The following is a 7,286-nucleotide window of genomic DNA, read 5'->3' as shown; positions in this document are numbered from 1 at the left end:
AAAGACAAAGAGCATGAATATGTAAAGTTAACACATATATGATGCTTAAATAATTCATTGAATTAGAGAATTAGAGAACTATAGAAGTAATCACGGAAGGCAAATGTTGTGACATGCTGACTTTAGTCATTAGGAAAATTATACTCAGAAAGGTAAAATTACTTCTCTAGGAGCACACAAAGATCAAAGAATCCCCTTCTAAATATGAATGCTTAGGAAAAATCAGAACGTTTCTTTAAAACCTATGTTTCAAAAACTATGATTTTTTGCTACTGAACAATTATATTAAAGGTGTCAAATGCTAAAAGCACATCAAGACATGTCAGTTACATTATTTTATATATTCAGTACATCTATTTGGTCAAATATGAATGTAAATAAATAATCTATATAAAAATTATAACTTTGTAAATTGCAACTGTAAAATCTTTATTTCATATAACATACATAAGAATAAATATACATATACACATATAAGTAGATGTGTATATATATATATATATATATAAATACATATAGTGTACACATATATAAATACAGAAACTTACAATTGAAAAACAAACATTTAATAGCTATGCTATTTATTTTAAATATTCCCTTTTGTAACAATGAATTAATTGACTGTAAGTTTATGGATCAGAAGGAGGCATGTCTGATCTTTAGTGTCTAACCTTACTATCAGTCTAGGGAGAATCTGGTTGTTATTTCTATTTGTCTGTGAGAGGCAGAGAGAAACGACAAAACTTCTCTGGCAAATATACCTTGTTCTCAAGAAGAAAATGAACTGATTTTGTTCTGTCACCAGAGCTATTTGTGCTAGATATGGATAATGGTCACAGGTGGTCTGATCTGATCTTTTCCTATTTTAGTTGAAAAATAGCTTTCACACTTAGGACAGTTCACTCCTATTTAGCTCTGAAAACGAGACGTCCTGTGTTTGTGACCAAACTGAAGTCACCTTACTTTCATCTTGATTAAATTTTCTGATACATAGACCTTGGAAAAATGTTTCATACTCAGAGGGGAAAAAAAGAGTCTTTGTAATATATTTTATTTGCACAGTGTAGCTATGCTAATTTAATCAACACTTACTATTAATTTAACTTTCAGATTTTATTTTCAGAACTTGAAAAAATACTCTAAGTGGTTTGTGCTAAATTTTCATTTAGATAAATTTTGATACACTCTATATGTGTCAAACATGGTTTTAATTTTATAATCTTTAATTAGACTATTAATTCAAATTTATTATTGGGCTGTGAATTGGAATGCTCCATGAAAAACAACTAAGGGCATTTCTAGCAAAGGCAATAGACAGAGAATAAGGTCATAGATCTGGAAATGAAGTAATTGTATGCACAGTCAGACATTTTCAATTGATTAGGTAGTATCATTGGATTAAAATATTGCTAAAGACTGAATGAAATTATGTTAAATTTACACTGCTTCTTTGTGCCTCTATGGAGAAAAAAAGCCAGCTATTTCTTAATATTCTAACAAGAATTATACTACATCAGGATTAGCTCTTTCTTTGAGCCATTGATTCTGCTCTATTGTGCTTGCAACAGCTATTAAACTATTAGTGAAAAAGATAACCTAAGGGCATACTAAAAATTAGCTAACATTTTGAATCAGTAAACTCAGGGGAAGAGCTTACACTGGGGAAAATATATATTTATTCTTCCTGGTAAAAAGGCACTCCAGTGAAAAAATAGATGAAGAGTTTAAGAAAGTCACATCACTTAGGATTCCTAATAGTTCATTTATATTTTCTCAAGCAGTGTTAACTAGCAAGATTATTTTAGTCCACCTTGTTAAGTGTTTCTAAATCAACCCATAAAAAGTGAATGTTTGGGGCACCTCAAAATTGTTTTTAATGTTCAAGTAAATAATAAATGAGAAGACAATATGTACTTATTTTGTAATACTAAAGGTGCTCAAATCAAATACTGAAATGCCTACCAGTTTTTAATATATAAAAATATTACTGTGAAGATGTATTAACTCACATAGTTATCATTTTTCTGGTGAAAACATTTAACATTCACTCTGCATTTTTCCAAAAAACAATACATCGTCATTAACTATAGTCACCATGTTGTGCCATAGATCTCGTGAACTCTTCCTCCTATTTAACTGTAATTATACATCCTTTAACCAATATCTCCGTTCCCCCAACAACCATCCCAGCCTCTGGTAACCACCATTCTACTACCTACTTCTATGAGATCAAGCTTTGTTAGATTCATTTATTGTAAAGCTGTTTAATGCTGTTTATATTTCATGATCATAACAGCTTCCGTTTTTTTAAATATGTAATTTACTTCTCACCAGGAACACTTGAAAAGAAATAGAAATGCTTTCTATAATGAGACACAAACTCTGAATATTAAGTCACACATATATTGATGTTTCCTGGTGCCACAGCACAATGCTCACTCATTTAATTTACAGTTCAGCAGCAGCCTTTATAGATTTTAATAAATTATATTTTTCTAAGCAACCCATCTCACTGATAGCATGCTTTTGATTATTTTTCCACAGAAGCTTTACTTTCTAATTCCATATGTTCCACTTTAAATGATTATAACTTTATCACTGTAAAATATATTTCTTTGATCTTTTTACTTTGTAATATATTACATAAACTTCCACGCTAAATATCTATTTTATAAATTTAGTAAGATCTTATTAAAAATATCTTCTTTGTTTCAGATTATTAATAAAAAGATATCTAACTCTGCACCTAGCATCAGGAAGTTGATACTTATATTGATATTTACCAGTAATGTTTTCCTAGGCTCTGTTGGTTGTTAACCCATTATTATAATGTTGATATAGGTTTATAGTGTGCATGAAATTATTTTCATGAATTTGAGATATGTATATTTTTTAAAATCCTACAATACCTTGTGAAGTGCTAGCAAATCAAAATGAGTGTTATTCCTTTTAATACTGACAATTAGTTTAATTTATGAATAAATGTTGCTCTTAAATATATTTTATGTATTATGTATGAGTCATTTGCCTTGTTAAGGGTTAAATACATATTTATAAACTCCAGAATATGGTGGGGGTTTTTTGCCTCAAAATGTAACATTTAGTCAAAGAAAAGAAATGACAAGATGTTCATCCCTTAGTTCCCTTCCCTCCCCTCTCCTGCTGGTCCTCAGCACCCCCCAAAACTGAACTCTGGCTGGGGCTAGGTGGCAGGACAGCCCCTCAGATGAGGTCAGCAACACTGAGGGGCATTTCCTCAATGGAGGTGTTGTAGAAGGTCTCTATGTCTTGAAGAGTCCACTTGCCTTCTTCTGTCACCATAACAGCCACATCCTTACAGCCAAATCATCCACCTTGACCAATTCTGTGATTATAGTTTTCCTTGCTGGTGGGAAAGTCATGGTTGATGACTAAAGAAACCTGCTGCACATCAATGCCTCTGACCTTGATGTCAAGAAAGACAACTTCAGCATGTGCACGAAAATCTATCCCAAAGGGATGACACATGGGTATCCATGTAGGTAGCCAAGGAAGGCAGAGGAAATAAGCATCCCTGTTCCCCAAAGGCCATAGGCATGCCAGATTCTATTTCAAGTTGCTACTTTCCTGAGAGGGACACTGGATGTCCCCCTGGAGAGGGAATCACCTTGGAGATATATATATATATATATATTTGTAAATAAGGCACTGCATTTTCTTAGTTCATAAATGTTGACTTCTTCTAAAGCACACTTTGTGTCATAGATATTTTAGTATGGAATTTTGATAGTGTTCCAATAAATATTTTAATAGAGTATGATAGATTATAGATATCATTTCGTTGACTTTATATTTCCCCTCCTTCCAAAGCACATTTAAAGCATTTGGTTAAATTATGATTTAGAATGCACATCAATAAATCTAGAAAAATGTATATTTCATGTGTTTGATTGCATAAGGCTAACATAGTAACTCTTAAAATTATGTTCATCTTAAGAAAATTTTTAAGAATAATTTTTGTTTCAAGCAACATAAAGAGAATAATGCATTGAAAGGACTTCACTAAGAAATGACATATTAAAGGAAAAATGACACAGCATTGTACAATAAGTAGAGGATATGGATTAGACAAGAGTTGATGCCTGTGCTGAATTATTATAGTGAAGTATAATTAATCATGTAGGTATGACTTGATTGTTATACAGTATAAATGAGAATAAATGTTCAGAAATTGACAGCTATTTTTAATTTTTACAATATGACAAAAGTGATATCCCAGAGTAACTAATTTCCTAATTTTTTAAATCTTGGTTTGTCTTTGTTTCATTTTAATTAAATTCTTTTACATCTCTCTACTTACCATTGCCATAACTCAAGAAAAAGAAAAAGTAATAGAGGATAAATGGAAGGACACAATTCATATGAAATACGGACCTTACAGTAGTGCATTCCCAATTTCTCTTTCCCATATTTTGGTTTAGTGCTGTCATACATTTCTTACATATGCTATTAACACAAAATATATTGTTATAAATTTTCTGAGCATCTTCCATACATGGTTTTGTGTTATGACTTTCTCAATATATCTAGATATTCTCTCCTCAGTGTATGGTTACTTAAATCATGGTTGTAGTTCTCCTTAGGAAAAAAATGATGAGATTCATTACCAAAAATCTTTTGTTGTTCCAGGACTTTTTTTTTTTTCTTTTATTGTGTGGATCCAGCCTCCCCTCAAAGGTTTCTATATCTAAATACTGGCTCAGATCTCTAACTGCACAAGGGATCATGACCTTTTATTGCTACCACTTCCCTCAGCTTCTTGATCATTCATGTCATCCAATGACTCAAAATCCTCAAGCATGAGGGCCTTGATCACCCCAACAGGTGAACTGCCTAAATCTGCAAAGGCATAGGCCAAATTTTTTTTTTTTTTTTTTTTTGACGGAGTTTCGCTCTTGTTACCCAGGCTGGAGTGCAATGGCGCGATCTCGGCTCACCACAACCTCCGCCTCCTGGGTTCAGGCAATTCTCCTGCCTCAGCCTCCTTAGTAGCTGGGATTACAGGCACGTGCCACCATGCCCAGCTAATTTTTTGTATTTTTTTTAGTAGATACGGGGTTTCACCATGTTGACCAGGATGGTCTCGATCTCTTGACCTCGTGATCCACCCGCCTCAGCCTCCCAAAGTGCTGGGATTACAGGCTTGAGCCACCGCGCCCGGCCGACATAGGCCAAATTTAAGAGAAATTTGGAATGGTTAAATGAAGAGGAAATAAGTGATAAACAACAGGCGCAGCCTCATCACCAGTGCAGTATTTTTGTTACGAATTTTTCTAGTTTATGATTCTCTAGAGGGGAAATAAAAATCTGCAATGACAAAACTCCAGAATTTTAAGAAACTGTTTCCAGGTGGCATAAAATTACTATGTGAATAGAGAAGATTTGAACAGAGCAAAGAGTAGACTGTGGTGTGTGCTGTGGTCTGACAGCCCAGTCTCCCCTTTAGAAATCTGGTACTCATTCCCAGCCACACTCTTGTTTGCTGGTAACAGTCAGCTAAGCCCTTCTGTGGAATTTGACCTTCAGTGGGGATAAGGTTACAGCACTTAACCAGCTCACATTAGTTCATTTTGCATTGCTATAAAAAAACTGCCAAGGCTTAGAAATGAGGTTTACTTGGCTCATGGTTCCAACATCTGCTTGGCTTTTACTCATGGTTGAAGGCAAAAAGAGGAGCAGGCATGACACATGGCAAGACAGAAAGAGAGCAAGAGATGCCCATTATATTTTTTTAAACAATCAGATTTCACGGTAACCCATAGAGTGAGAAGTCTCTCATTACTGAGGGGAGGGAACCAAGCCATTCATGAGGAATCCACCTCAATAACCTAAACACCTCACACCAAGCCCTACTTCCAACAATGGGGATCACATTTCAACATGAGATTTGGAAGGAACAAACAAGCCAAATTATATCACAGCTAAACAGAAATATACCTACTGATTCGTTCATGCAGAGCACAGTGGCTGATATGATTTGGCTGTGTCCTCACCCAGATCTCATCTTGAACTGTAGCTCCCGTAATTCCCACATGTTCTGGGATGGACACAGTGGGAAATAATTGAATCCTAAGGGCGGGTCTTTCCAGTGCTATTCTCATGATAGTGAATAAGTCTCATGAGATCTGATGGTTTTTAAAAAGGGAGTTTCCCTGTACAAGCTATTTTTTATTGTCTACCGCCATGGGATGTGTGTCTTTCATTTTCCACCGTGATTATGAGACCTCTCCAGCCACATAGAACTGTGAGTCCCTTAAACCTCTTTCTTTTCTAAATTTTCCAGTCTTGGGTGTGTTCTTAACAGCAACATGAAAACGAACTAAAACAGTGGCCTACCCTTCTTATTTAAATTCTCAGCAATTTGAGGCATTATCTCAGCTCCAGAGTTCCCGGTGAAATTGGCTGAGTCCTCTGGTACTACTGAGTCACAAATCAATGTCTTCTCTCCTAATCTTTTCCACTTATCCTCTTGCATGCATTGTTTTTAAGAGTAATCTAAGTAACTAACTGGCTTGCAAATCTCTGCCTTACAGTTCATTTCCTAGGGAAACTGTCCTAAGGTGCTGTACTAGTAGGCAAAGTACAATTCTTCTGGCCTATATATGATTTCAGTGTCTTGAATAGATTTTCTGCTTCATTTACTTTTTAATACTAATGAGCCTTGAATTATATCAGCAAGAAATGTTATGCCAGAGGAGTTCAGCTGACAGCTTCTGAAATTCCTTTTCTTCAAAATGATAAAGATTTCTTCATTTCTTCATTAAGTTTTGTATTTTTCATCATTTATTCCCAGGTTTTTGTTTGCTTGTTTTGAAGAGTTAATACTTATGGCAATTATAACACTTTATTTTGATTTCTTTACACATTAAATAAGCATAATAGTACTTGCAGGAGTGTTGTGAGGAATAAATAAAATAACACATGCAAAACATTTTTAAGAGTACAACTATTCACATAAACTAGTAAACCTGGAAGAAATGGATAAATTCCTGGACACTTGTCTCCTCCCAAGCCTAAACCAGGAAGAAATTGAAACCCTGAATAGATCAATAACAAAGTCTGAATTTGAGGCAGCTATCAAGAGCCTACCACCCAAAAAAAGCCCAGGTCCAGATGGGTTCACAGCCGAATTCTACCAGACGTACAAAGAGGAGCTGGTACCATTCCTTCTGAAACTATTCCAAATAATCCAAAAAGAGGGGATCCTTCCCAAATCATTTTATGAGACAAACATCAGCCTGATACCA

General features: G+C 34.6%; 1 non-coding gene across 1 annotated transcript; it reads right to left on the bottom strand.

The window, feature by feature from the left end:
* Positions 1-3,513: 3,513 nt before the first annotated feature.
* On the bottom strand, positions 3,514-3,653 carry LOC119471444. The gene has a single exon (XR_005200497.1). It is a non-coding gene; the product is annotated as a small nucleolar RNA SNORA67 (small nucleolar RNA).
* Between the last annotated feature and the right edge of the window lie 3,633 nt (positions 3,654-7,286).

The sequence above is a fragment of the Cebus imitator genome, unplaced genomic scaffold (genome assembly GCF_001604975.1).
Source record: "Cebus imitator isolate Cc_AM_T3 unplaced genomic scaffold, Cebus_imitator-1.0 Scaffold61, whole genome shotgun sequence".
Lineage (NCBI taxonomy): Eukaryota > Metazoa > Chordata > Mammalia > Primates > Cebidae > Cebus > Cebus imitator.
This window is presented reverse-complemented; position numbering and strand designations above follow the sequence as displayed.